This window comes from Neoarius graeffei (genome assembly GCF_027579695.1).
Source record: "Neoarius graeffei isolate fNeoGra1 chromosome 18 unlocalized genomic scaffold, fNeoGra1.pri SUPER_18_unloc_1, whole genome shotgun sequence".
Classification (NCBI taxonomy): domain Eukaryota; kingdom Metazoa; phylum Chordata; class Actinopteri; order Siluriformes; family Ariidae; genus Neoarius; species Neoarius graeffei.
In genome coordinates this window covers 331987-341755 of record NW_026869982.1, presented here as the reverse complement: position 1 = coordinate 341755, position 9769 = coordinate 331987, and the positions used below count along the sequence as shown (strand labels likewise).

At 47.5% G+C, this 9769-nt stretch overlaps 10 non-coding genes and 10 pseudogenes across 10 annotated transcripts; all 20 read left to right on the top strand.

The window, feature by feature from the left end:
* Positions 1 to 451: 451 nt before the first annotated feature.
* Positions 452 to 570, top strand: LOC132880477 (5S ribosomal RNA). Its single transcript, XR_009653941.1, has one exon. It is a non-coding gene; the product is annotated as a 5S ribosomal RNA (ribosomal RNA).
* Positions 571 to 692: 122 nt separating this feature from the next.
* Positions 693 to 811, top strand: LOC132878389 (5S ribosomal RNA; annotated as a pseudogene).
* A 112-nt stretch (positions 812 to 923) lies between these two features.
* On the top strand, positions 924 to 1042 carry LOC132879935 (5S ribosomal RNA; annotated as a pseudogene).
* A 415-nt stretch (positions 1043 to 1457) lies between these two features.
* LOC132878757 (5S ribosomal RNA) lies at positions 1458 to 1576 on the top strand (annotated as a pseudogene).
* A 502-nt stretch (positions 1577 to 2078) lies between these two features.
* Positions 2079 to 2197, top strand: LOC132880105 (5S ribosomal RNA; annotated as a pseudogene).
* A 445-nt stretch (positions 2198 to 2642) lies between these two features.
* On the top strand, positions 2643 to 2761 carry LOC132876990 (5S ribosomal RNA). The gene has a single exon (XR_009652684.1). It is a non-coding gene; the product is annotated as a 5S ribosomal RNA (ribosomal RNA).
* Positions 2762 to 3524: 763 nt separating this feature from the next.
* On the top strand, positions 3525 to 3643 carry LOC132876989 (5S ribosomal RNA). The gene has a single exon (XR_009652683.1). It is a non-coding gene; the product is annotated as a 5S ribosomal RNA (ribosomal RNA).
* Positions 3644 to 4093: 450 nt separating this feature from the next.
* Positions 4094 to 4212, top strand: LOC132880361 (5S ribosomal RNA). Its single transcript, XR_009653930.1, has one exon. It is a non-coding gene; the product is annotated as a 5S ribosomal RNA (ribosomal RNA).
* Positions 4213 to 4334: 122 nt separating this feature from the next.
* LOC132878388 (5S ribosomal RNA) lies at positions 4335 to 4453 on the top strand (annotated as a pseudogene).
* Positions 4454 to 4565: 112 nt separating this feature from the next.
* On the top strand, positions 4566 to 4684 carry LOC132879934 (5S ribosomal RNA; annotated as a pseudogene).
* Positions 4685 to 5407: 723 nt separating this feature from the next.
* LOC132876988 (5S ribosomal RNA) lies at positions 5408 to 5526 on the top strand. The gene has a single exon (XR_009652682.1). It is a non-coding gene; the product is annotated as a 5S ribosomal RNA (ribosomal RNA).
* A 430-nt stretch (positions 5527 to 5956) lies between these two features.
* On the top strand, positions 5957 to 6075 carry LOC132876987 (5S ribosomal RNA). The gene has a single exon (XR_009652681.1). It is a non-coding gene; the product is annotated as a 5S ribosomal RNA (ribosomal RNA).
* Positions 6076 to 6848: 773 nt separating this feature from the next.
* On the top strand, positions 6849 to 6967 carry LOC132876986 (5S ribosomal RNA). Its single transcript, XR_009652680.1, has one exon. It is a non-coding gene; the product is annotated as a 5S ribosomal RNA (ribosomal RNA).
* Positions 6968 to 7412: 445 nt separating this feature from the next.
* LOC132880243 (5S ribosomal RNA) lies at positions 7413 to 7531 on the top strand. The gene has a single exon (XR_009653919.1). It is a non-coding gene; the product is annotated as a 5S ribosomal RNA (ribosomal RNA).
* A 122-nt stretch (positions 7532 to 7653) lies between these two features.
* On the top strand, positions 7654 to 7772 carry LOC132878387 (5S ribosomal RNA; annotated as a pseudogene).
* A 112-nt stretch (positions 7773 to 7884) lies between these two features.
* On the top strand, positions 7885 to 8003 carry LOC132879933 (5S ribosomal RNA; annotated as a pseudogene).
* Positions 8004 to 8736: 733 nt separating this feature from the next.
* LOC132876985 (5S ribosomal RNA) lies at positions 8737 to 8855 on the top strand. Its single transcript, XR_009652679.1, has one exon. It is a non-coding gene; the product is annotated as a 5S ribosomal RNA (ribosomal RNA).
* Positions 8856 to 9104: 249 nt separating this feature from the next.
* On the top strand, positions 9105 to 9223 carry LOC132880158 (5S ribosomal RNA; annotated as a pseudogene).
* Positions 9224 to 9340: 117 nt separating this feature from the next.
* On the top strand, positions 9341 to 9459 carry LOC132876517 (5S ribosomal RNA). The gene has a single exon (XR_009652231.1). It is a non-coding gene; the product is annotated as a 5S ribosomal RNA (ribosomal RNA).
* Positions 9460 to 9581: 122 nt separating this feature from the next.
* Positions 9582 to 9700, top strand: LOC132878386 (5S ribosomal RNA; annotated as a pseudogene).
* Positions 9701 to 9769: the final 69 nt, after the last annotated feature.

The window sequence follows — 9769 nt, the reverse complement described above, 5'->3', positions numbered from 1 at the left end:
ATTTTGTCTTCTTGCAGAAATCTGTTTGAATTTTCCTTCTGCTCGCAAGGCAAGAATTTTCCTTCTGGGCGCAAGGCAAGGCAAGGCAAGGCAAGGCAAGGCAAGGCAAGGCAAGGCAAGGCAAGGCAAGGCAAGGCAAGGCAAGGCAAGGCAAGGCAAGGCAAGGCAAGGCAAGGCAAGGCAAGGCAAGGCAAGGCGCACATTTCCAGACTGTTGTTTACGTCCAAACCACTCTGACAATGCCTGATCCTGTCTGATCTGAGACGCTAAAGAGAGTTGGGCCTGGTTAGTACTTGAGTGTGAGACTGCCTAGGAATACCAGGTACTGTAAGCATTTTATTTTGTCTCCTTGCAGAAATCTGTTTGAATTTTCCTTCTGCTCGCAAGGCAAGAATTTTCCTTCTGGTCGCAAGGCAAGGCAAGAAAAACGGCACATTTCCAACTAACTGTTGCTTACGGCCAAACCACTCTGACAACGCCTGATCCCGTCTGATCTCAGAAGCTAAACAGAGTTGGGCCTGGGTAGTACTTGAGTGGGAGACTGCCTAGGAATACCAGGTACTGTAAGCATTTTATTTTGTCTTCTAGCAGAAATCTGTTTGAATTTTCCTTCTGCTCGCAAGGCAAGAATTTTCCTTCTGGGCGCAAGGCAAGGCAAGGCAAGAAAAACGGCACATTTCCAACTAACTGTTGCTTATGGCCAAACCACTCTGACAACGCCTGATCCCGTCTGATGTCAGAAGCTAAACAGAGTTGGGCCTGGTTAGTACTTGAGTGGGAGACTGCCTAGGAATACCAGGTACTGTAAGCATTTTATTTTGTCTTCTTGCAGAAATCTGTTTGAATTTTCCTTCTGGTCGCAAGGCAAGAATTTTCCTTCTGATCGCAAGGCAAGAAAAATGGCACATTTCCAACAAGCTGTTGCTTACGGCCAAACCACTCTAACAACGCCTGATCCTGTCAGATCTCAGAAACTAAACAGAGTTGGGCCTGTTTAGTACTTGAGTGGGAGACTGCCTAGTAATACCAGGTACTGTAAGCATTTTATTTTGTCTTCTTGCAGAAATCTGTTTGAATTTTCCTTCTGCTCGCAAGGCAAGAATTTTCCTTCTGGGCGCAAGGCAAGGCAAGGCAAGGCAAGGCAAGGCAAGGCAAGGCAAGGCAAGGCAAGGCAAGGCAAGGCAAGGCAAGGCAAGGCAAGGCGCACATTTCCAGACTGTTGTTTACGTCCAGACCACTCTGACAATGCCTGATCCTGTCTGATCTGAGAAGCTAAACAGAGTTGGGCCTGGTTAGTACTTGAGTGTGAGACTGCCTAGGAATACCAAGTACTGTAAGCATTTTATTTTGTCTCCTTGCAGAAATCTGTTTGAATTTTCCTTCTGCTCGCAAGGCAAGAATTTTCCTTCTGGGCGCAAGGCAAGGCAAGAAAAACGGCACATTTCCAACTAACTGTTGCTTATGGCCAAACCACTCTGACAACGTCTGATCCTGTCTGATCTCAGAAGCTAAACAGAGTTGGGCCTGGTTAGTACTTGAGTGGGAGACTGCCTAGGAATACCAGGTACTGTAAGCATTTTATTTTGTCTTCTTGCAGAAATCTGTTTGAATTTTCCTTCTGCTCGCAAGGCAAGAATTTTCCTTCTGGGCGCAAGGCAAGGCAAGGCAAGGCAAGGCAAGGCAAGGCAAGGCAAGGCAAGGCAAGGCAAGGCAAGGCAAGGCAAGGCAAGGCAAGGCAAGGCAAGGCAAGGCAAGGCAAGGCAAGGCGCACATTTCCAGACTGTTGTTTACGTCCAAACCACTCTGACAATGCCTGATCCTGTCTGATCTGAGAAGCTAAACAGAGTTGGGCCTGGTTAGTACTTGAGTGTGAGACTGCCTAGGAATACCAAGTACTGTAAGCATTTTATTTTGTCTCCTTGCAGAAATCTGTTTGAATTTTCCTTCTGCTCGCAAGGCAAGAATTTTCCTTCTGGGCGCAAGGCAAGGCAAGGCAAGGCAAGGCAAGGCAAGGCAAGGCAAGGCAAGGCAAGGCAAGGCAAGGCAAGGCAAGGCAAGGCGCACATTTCCAGACTGTTGTTTACGTCCAAACCACTCTGACAATGCCTGATCCCGTCTGATTTCAGAAGCTAAACAGAGTTGGGCCTGGTTAGTACTTGAGTGTGAGACTGCCTAGGAATACCAAGTACTGTAAGCATTTTATTTTGTCTCCTTGCAGAAATCTGTTTGAATTTTCCTTCTGCTCGCAAGGCAAGAATTTTCCTTCTGGGCGCAAGGCAAGGCAAGGCAAGGCAAGGCAAGGCAAGGCAAGGCAAGGCAAGGCAAGGCAAGGCAAGGCAAGGCAAGGCAAGGCAAGGCAAGGCAAGGCAAGGCAAGGCAAGGCAAGGCGCACATTTCCAGACTGTTGTTTACGTCCAAACCACTCTGACAATGCCTGATCCTGTCTGATCTGAGAAGCTAAACAGAGTTGGGCCTGGTTAGTACTTGAGTGTGAGACTGCCTAGGAATACCAAGTACTGTAAGCATTTTATTTTGTCTCCTTGCAGAAATCTGTTTGAATTTTCCTTCTGCTCGCAAGGCAAGAATTTTCCTTCTGGGCGCAAGGCAAGGCAAGAAAAACGGCACATTTCCAACTAACTGTTGCTTATGGCCAAACCACTCTGACAACGCCTGATCCCGTCTGATCTCAGAAGCTAAACAGAGTTGGGCCTGGTTAGTACTTGAGTGGGAGACTGCCTAGGAATACCAGGTACTGTAAGCATTTTATTTTGTCTTCTTGCAGAAATCTGTTTGAATTTTCCTTCTGCTCGCAAGGCAAGAATTTTCCTTCTGGGCGCAAGGCAAGGCAAGGCAAGGCAAGGCAAGGCAAGGCAAGGCAAGGCAAGGCAAGGCAAGGCAAGGCAAGGCAAGGCAAGGCAAGGCAAGGCAAGGCAAGGCAAGGCAAGGCAAGGCAAGGCAAGGCAAGGCAAGGCAAGGCAAGGCAAGGCAAGGCAAGGCGCACATTTCCAGACTGTTGTTTACGTCCAAACCACTCTGACAATGCCTGATCCTGTCTGATCTGAGAAGCTAAACAGAGTTGGGCCTGGTTAGTACTTGAGTGTGAGACTGCCTAGGAATACCAAGTACTGTAAGCATTTTATTTTGTCTCCTTGCAGAAATCTGTTTGAATTTTCCTTCTGCTCGCAAGGCAAGAATTTTCCTTCTGGGCGCAAGGCAAGGCAAGGCAAGGCAAGGCAAGGCAAGGCAAGGCAAGGCAAGGCAAGGCAAGGCGCACATTTCCAGACTGTTGTTTACGTCCAAACCACTCTGACAATGCCTGATCCTGTCTGATCTGAGAAGCTAAACAGAGTTGGGCCTGGTTAGTACTTGAGTGTGAGACTGCCTAGGAATACCAAGTACTGTAAGCATTTTATTTTGTCTCCTTGCAGAAATCTGTTTGAATTTTCCTTCTGCTCGCAAGGCAAGAATTTTCCTTCTGGGCGCAAGGCAAGGCAAGAAAAACGGCACATTTCCAACTAACTGTTGCTTATGGCCAAACCACTCTGACAACGCCTGATCCCGTCTGATCTCAGAAGCTAAACAGAGTTGGGCCTGGTTAGTACTTGAGTGGGAGACTGCCTAGGAATACCAGGTACTGTAAGCATTTTATTTTGTCTTCTTGCAGAAATCTGTTTGAATTTTCCTTCTGCTCGCAAGGCAAGAATTTTCCTTCTGGGCGCAAGGCAAGGCAAGGCAAGGCAAGGCAAGGCAAGGCAAGGCAAGGCAAGGCAAGGCAAGGCAAGGCAAGGCAAGGCAAGGCAAGGCAAGGCAAGGCAAGGCAAGGCAAGGCAAGGCAAGGCGCACATTTCCAGACTGTTGTTTACGTCCAAACCACTCTGACAATGCCTGATCCTGTCTGATCTGAGACGCTAAACAGAGTTGGGCCTGGTTAGTACTTGAGTGTGAGACTGCCTAGGAATACCAGGTACTGTAAGCATTTTATTTTGTCTCCTTGCAGAAATCTGTTTGAATTTTCCTTCTGCTCGCAAGGCAAGAATTTTCCTTCTGGTCGCAAGGCAAGGCAAGAAAAACGGCACATTTCCAACTAACTGTTGCTTACGGCCAAACCACTCTGACAACGCCTGATCCCGTCTGATCTCAGAAGCTAAACAGAGTTGGGCCTGGGTAGTACTTGAGTGGGAGACTGCCTAGGAATACCAGGTACTGTAAGCATTTTATTTTGTCTTCTAGCAGAAATCTGTTTGAATTTTCCTTCTGCTCGCAAGGCAAGAATTTTCCTTCTGGGCGCAAGGCAAGGCAAGGCAAGAAAAACGGCACATTTCCAACTAACTGTTGCTTATGGCCAAACCACTCTGACAACGCCTGATCCCGTCTGATGTCAGAAGCTAAACAGAGTTGGGCCTGGTTAGTACTTGAGTGGGAGACTGCCTAGGAATACCAGGTACTGTAAGCATTTTATTTTGTCTTCTTGCAGAAATCTGTTTGAATTTTCCTTCTGGTCGCAAGGCAAGAATTTTCCTTCTGATCGCAAGGCAAGAAAAATGGCACATTTCCAACAAGCTGTTGCTTACGGCCAAACCACTCTAACAACGCCTGATCCTGTCAGATCTCAGAAACTAAACAGAGTTGGGCCTGTTTAGTACTTGAGTGGGAGACTGCCTAGTAATACCAGGTACTGTAAGCATTTTATTTTGTCTTCTTGCAGAAATCTGTTTGAATTTTCCTTCTGCTCGCAAGGCAAGAATTTTCCTTCTGGGCGCAAGGCAAGGCAAGGCAAGGCAAGGCAAGGCAAGGCAAGGCAAGGCAAGGCAAGGCAAGGCAAGGCAAGGCAAGGCAAGGCACACATTTCCAGACTGTTGTTTACGTCCAAACCACTCTGACAATGCCTGATCCTGTCTGATCTGAGAAGCTAAACAGAGTTGGGCCTGGTTAGTACTTGAGTGTGAGACTGCCTAGGAATACCAAGTACTGTAAGCATTTTATTTTGTCTCCTTGCAGAAATCTGTTTGAATTTTCCTTCTGCTCGCAAGGCAAGAATTTTCCTTCTGGGCGCAAGGCAAGGCAAGGCAAGGCAAGGCAAGGCAAGGCAAGGCAAGGCAAGGCAAGGCAAGGCAAGGCAAGGCAAGGCAAGGCAAGGCAAGGCAAGGCAAGGCGCACATTTCCAGACTGTTGTTTACGTCCAAACCACTCTGACAATGCCTGATCCTGTCTGATCTGAGAAGCTAAACAGAGTTGGGCCTGGTTAGTACTTGAGTGTGAGACTGCCTAGGAATACCAAGTACTGTAAGCATTTTATTTTGTCTCCTTGCAGAAATCTGTTTGAATTTTCCTTCTGCTCGCAAGGCAAGAATTTTCCTTCTGGGCGCAAGGCAAGGCAAGAAAAACGGCACATTTCCAACTAACTGTTGCTTATGGCCAAACCACTCTGACAACGCCTGATCCCGTCTGATCTCAGAAGCTAAACAGAGTTGGGCCTGGTTAGTACTTGAGTGGGAGACTGCCTAGGAATACCAGGTACTGTAAGCATTTTATTTTGTCTTCTTGCAGAAATCTGTTTGAATTTTCCTTCTGCTCGCAAGGCAAGAATTTTCCTTCTGGGCGCAAGGCAAGGCAAGGCAAGGCAAGGCAAGGCAAGGCAAGGCAAGGCAAGGCAAGGCAAGGCAAGGCAAGGCAAGGCAAGGCAAGGCAAGGCAAGGCAAGGCGCACATTTCCAGACTGTTGTTTACGTCCAAACCACTCTGACAATGCCTGATCCTGTCTGATCTGAGAAGCTAAACAGAGTTGGGCCTGGTTAGTACTTGAGTGTGAGACTGCCTAGGAATACCAAGTACTGTAAGCATTTTATTTTGTCTCCTTGCAGAAATCTGTTTGAATTTTCCTTCTGCTCGCAAGGCAAGAATTTTCCTTCTGGGCGCAAGGCAAGGCAAGAAAAACGGCACATTTCCAACTAACTGTTGCTTATGGCCAAACCACTCTGACAACGCCTGATCCCGTCTGATCTCAGAAGCTAAACAGAGTTGGGCCTGGTTAGTACTTGAGTGGGAGACTGCCTAGGAATACCAGGTACTGTAAGCATTTTATTTTGTCTTCTTGCAGAAATCTGTTTGAATTTTCCTTCTGCTCGCAAGGCAAGAATTTTCCTTCTGGGCGCAAGGCAAGGCAAGGCAAGGCAAGGCAAGGCAAGGCAAGGCAAGGCAAGGCAAGGCAAGGCAAGGCAAGGCAAGGCAAGGCAAGGCAAGGCAAGGCAAGGCAAGGCAAGGCAAGGCAAGGCAAGGCAAGGCAAGGCAAGGCAAGGCAAGGCAAGGCAAGGCAAGGCGCACATTTCCAGACTGTTGTTTACGTCCAAACCACTCTGACAATGCCTGATCCTGTCTGATCTGAGAAGCTAAACAGAGTTGGGCCTGGTTAGTACTTGAGTGTGAGACTGCCTAGGAATACCAAGTACTGTAAGCATTTTATTTTGTCTCCTTGCAGAAATCTGTTTGAATTTTCCTTCTGCTCGCAAGGCAAGAATTTTCCTTCTGGGCGCAAGGCAAGGCAAGGCAAGGCAAGGCAAGGCAAGGCAAGGCAAGGCAAGGCAAGGCAAGGCAAGGCACACATTTCCAGACTGTTGTTTACGTCCAAACCACTCTGACAATGCCTGATCCTGTCTGATCTGAGAAGCTAAACAGAGTTGGGCCTGGTTAGTACTTGAGTGTGAGACTGCCTAGGAATACCAAGTACTGTAAGCATTTTATTTTGTCTCCTTGCAGAAATCTGTTTGAATTTTCCTTCTGCTCGCAAGGCAAGAATTTTCCTTCTGGGCGCAAGGCAAGGCAAGAAAAACGGCACATTTCCAACTAACTGTTGCTTATGGCCAAACCACTCTGACAACGCCTGATCCCGTCTGATCTCAGAAGCTAAACAGAGTTGGGCCTGGTTAGTACTTGAGTGGGAGACTGCCTAGGAATACCAGGTACTGTAAGCATTTTATTTTGTCTTCTTGCAGAAATCTGTTTGAATTTTCCTTCTGCTCGCAAGGCAAGAATTTTCCTTCTGGGCGCAAGGCAAGGCAAGGCAAGGCAAGGCAAGGCAAGGCAAGGCAAGGCAAGGCAAGGCAAGGCAAGGCAAGGCAAGGCAAGGCAAGGCAAGGCAAGGCAAGGCAAGGCAAGGCAAGGCGCACATTTCCAGACTGTTGTTTACGTCCAAACCACTCTGACAATGCCTGATCCTGTCTGATCTGAGACGCTAAACAGAGTTGGGCCTGGTTAGTACTTGAGTGTGAGACTGCCTAGGAATACCAGGTACTGTAAGCATTTTATTTTGTCTCCTTGCAGAAATCTGTTTGAATTTTCCTTCTGCTCGCAAGGCAAGAATTTTCCTTCTGGTCGCAAGGCAAGGCAAGAAAAACGGCACATTTCCAACTAACTGTTGCTTACGGCCAAACCACTCTGACAACGCCTGATCCCGTCTGATCTCAGAAGCTAAACAGAGTTGGGCCTGGGTAGTACTTGAGTGGGAGACTGCCTAGGAATACCAGGTACTGTAAGCATTTTATTTTGTCTTCTAGCAGAAATCTGTTTGAATTTTCCTTCTGCTCGCAAGGCAAGAATTTTCCTTCTGGGCGCAAGGCAAGGCAAGGCAAGAAAAACGGCACATTTCCAACTAACTGTTGCTTATGGCCAAACCACTCTGACAACGCCTGATCCCGTCTGATGTCAGAAGCTAAACAGAGTTGGGCCTGGTTAGTACTTGAGTGGGAGACTGCCTAGGAATACCAGGTACTGTAAGCATTTTATTTTGTCTTCTTGCAGAAATCTGTTTGAATTTTCCTTCTGGTCGCAAGGCAAGAATTTTCCTTCTGATCGCAAGGCAAGAAAAATGGCACATTTCCAACAAGCTGTTGCTTACGGCCAAACCACTCTAACAACGCCTGATCCTGTCAGATCTCAGAAACTAAACAGAGTTGGGCCTGTTTAGTACTTGAGTGGGAGACTGCCTAGTAATACCAGGTACTGTAAGCATTTTATTTTGTCTTCTTGCAGAAATCTGTTTGAATTTTCCTTCTGCTCGCAAGGCAAGAATTTTCCTTCTGGGCGCAAGGCAAGGCAAGGCAAGGCAAGGCAAGGCAAGGCAAGGCAAGGCAAGGCAAGGCAAGGCAAGGCAAGGCAAGGCAAGGCAAGGCAAGGCAAGGCAAGGCAAGGCAAGGCAAGGCGCACATTTCCAGACTGTTGTTTACGTCCAAACCACTCTGACAATGCCTGATCCTGTCTGATCTGAGAAGCTAAACAGAGTTGGGCCTGGTTAGTACTTGAGTGTGAGACTGCCTAGGAATACCAAGTACTGTAAGCATTTTATTTTGTCTCCTTGCAGAAATCTGTTTGAATTTTCCTTCTGCTCGCAAGGCAAGAATTTTCCTTCTGGGCGCAAGGCAAGGCAAGGCAAGGCAAGGCAAGGCAAGGCAAGGCAAGGCAAGGCAAGGCAAGGCAAGGCAAGGCAAGGCACACATTTCCAGACTGTTGTTTACGTCCAAACCACTCTGACAATGCCTGATCCTGTCTGATCTGAGAAGCTAAACAGAGTTGGGCCTGGTTAGTACTTGAGTGTGAGACTGCCTAGGAATACCAAGTACTGTAAGCATTTTATTTTGTCTCCTTGCAGAAATCTGTTTGAATTTTCCTTCTGCTCGCAAGGCAAGAATTTTCCTTCTGGGCGCAAGGCAAGGCAAGAAAAACGGCACATTTCCAACTAACTGTTGCTTATGGCCAAACCACTCTGACAACGCCTGATCCCGTCTGATCTCAGAAGCTAAACAGAGTTGGGCCTGGTTAGTACTTGAGTGGGAGACTGCCTAGGAATACCAGGTACTGTAAGCATTTTATTTTGTCTTCTTGCAGAAATCTGTTTGAATTTTCCTTCTGCTCGCAAGGCAAGAATTTTCCTTCTGGGCGCAAGGCAAGGCAAGGCAAGGCAAGGCAAGGCAAGGCAAGGCAAGGCAAGGCAAGGCAAGGCAAGGCAAGGCAAGGCAAGGCAAGGCAAGGCAAGGCAAGGCAAGGCAAGGCAAGGCAAGGCAAGGCAAGGCAAGGCAAGGCAAGGCAAGGCAAGGCGCACATTTCCAGACTGTTGTTTACGTCCAAACCACTCTGACAATGCCTGATCCTGTCTGATCTGAGAAGCTAAACAGAGTTGGGCCTGGTTAGTACTTGAGTGTGAGACTGCCTAGGAATACCAGGTACTGTAAGCATTTTATTTTGTCTCCTTGCAGAAATCTGTTTGAATTTTCCTTCTGCTCGCAAGGCAAGAATTTTCCTTCTGGTCGCAAGGCAAGGCAAGAAAAACGGCACATTTCCAACTAACTGTTGCTTACGGCCAAACCACTCTGACAACGCCTGATCCCGTCTGATCTCAGAAGCTAAACAGAGTTGGGCCTGGTTAGTACTTGAGTGGGAGACTGCCTAGGAATACCAGGTACTGTAAGCATTTTATTTTGTCTTCTAGCAGAAATCTGTTTGAATTTTCCTTCTGCTCGCAAGGCAAGAATTTTCCTTCTGGGCGCAAGGCAAGGCAAGGCAAGAAAAACGGCACATTTCCAACTAACTGTTGCTTATGGCCAAACCACTCTGACAACGCCTGATCCCGTCTGATGTCAGAAGCTAAACAGAGTTGGGCCTGGTTAGTACTTGAGTGGGAGACTGCCTAGGAATACCAGGTACTGTAAGCATTTTATTTTGTCTTCTTGCAGAAATCTGTTTGAATTTTCCTTCTGGTCGCAAGGCAAGAATTTTCCTTC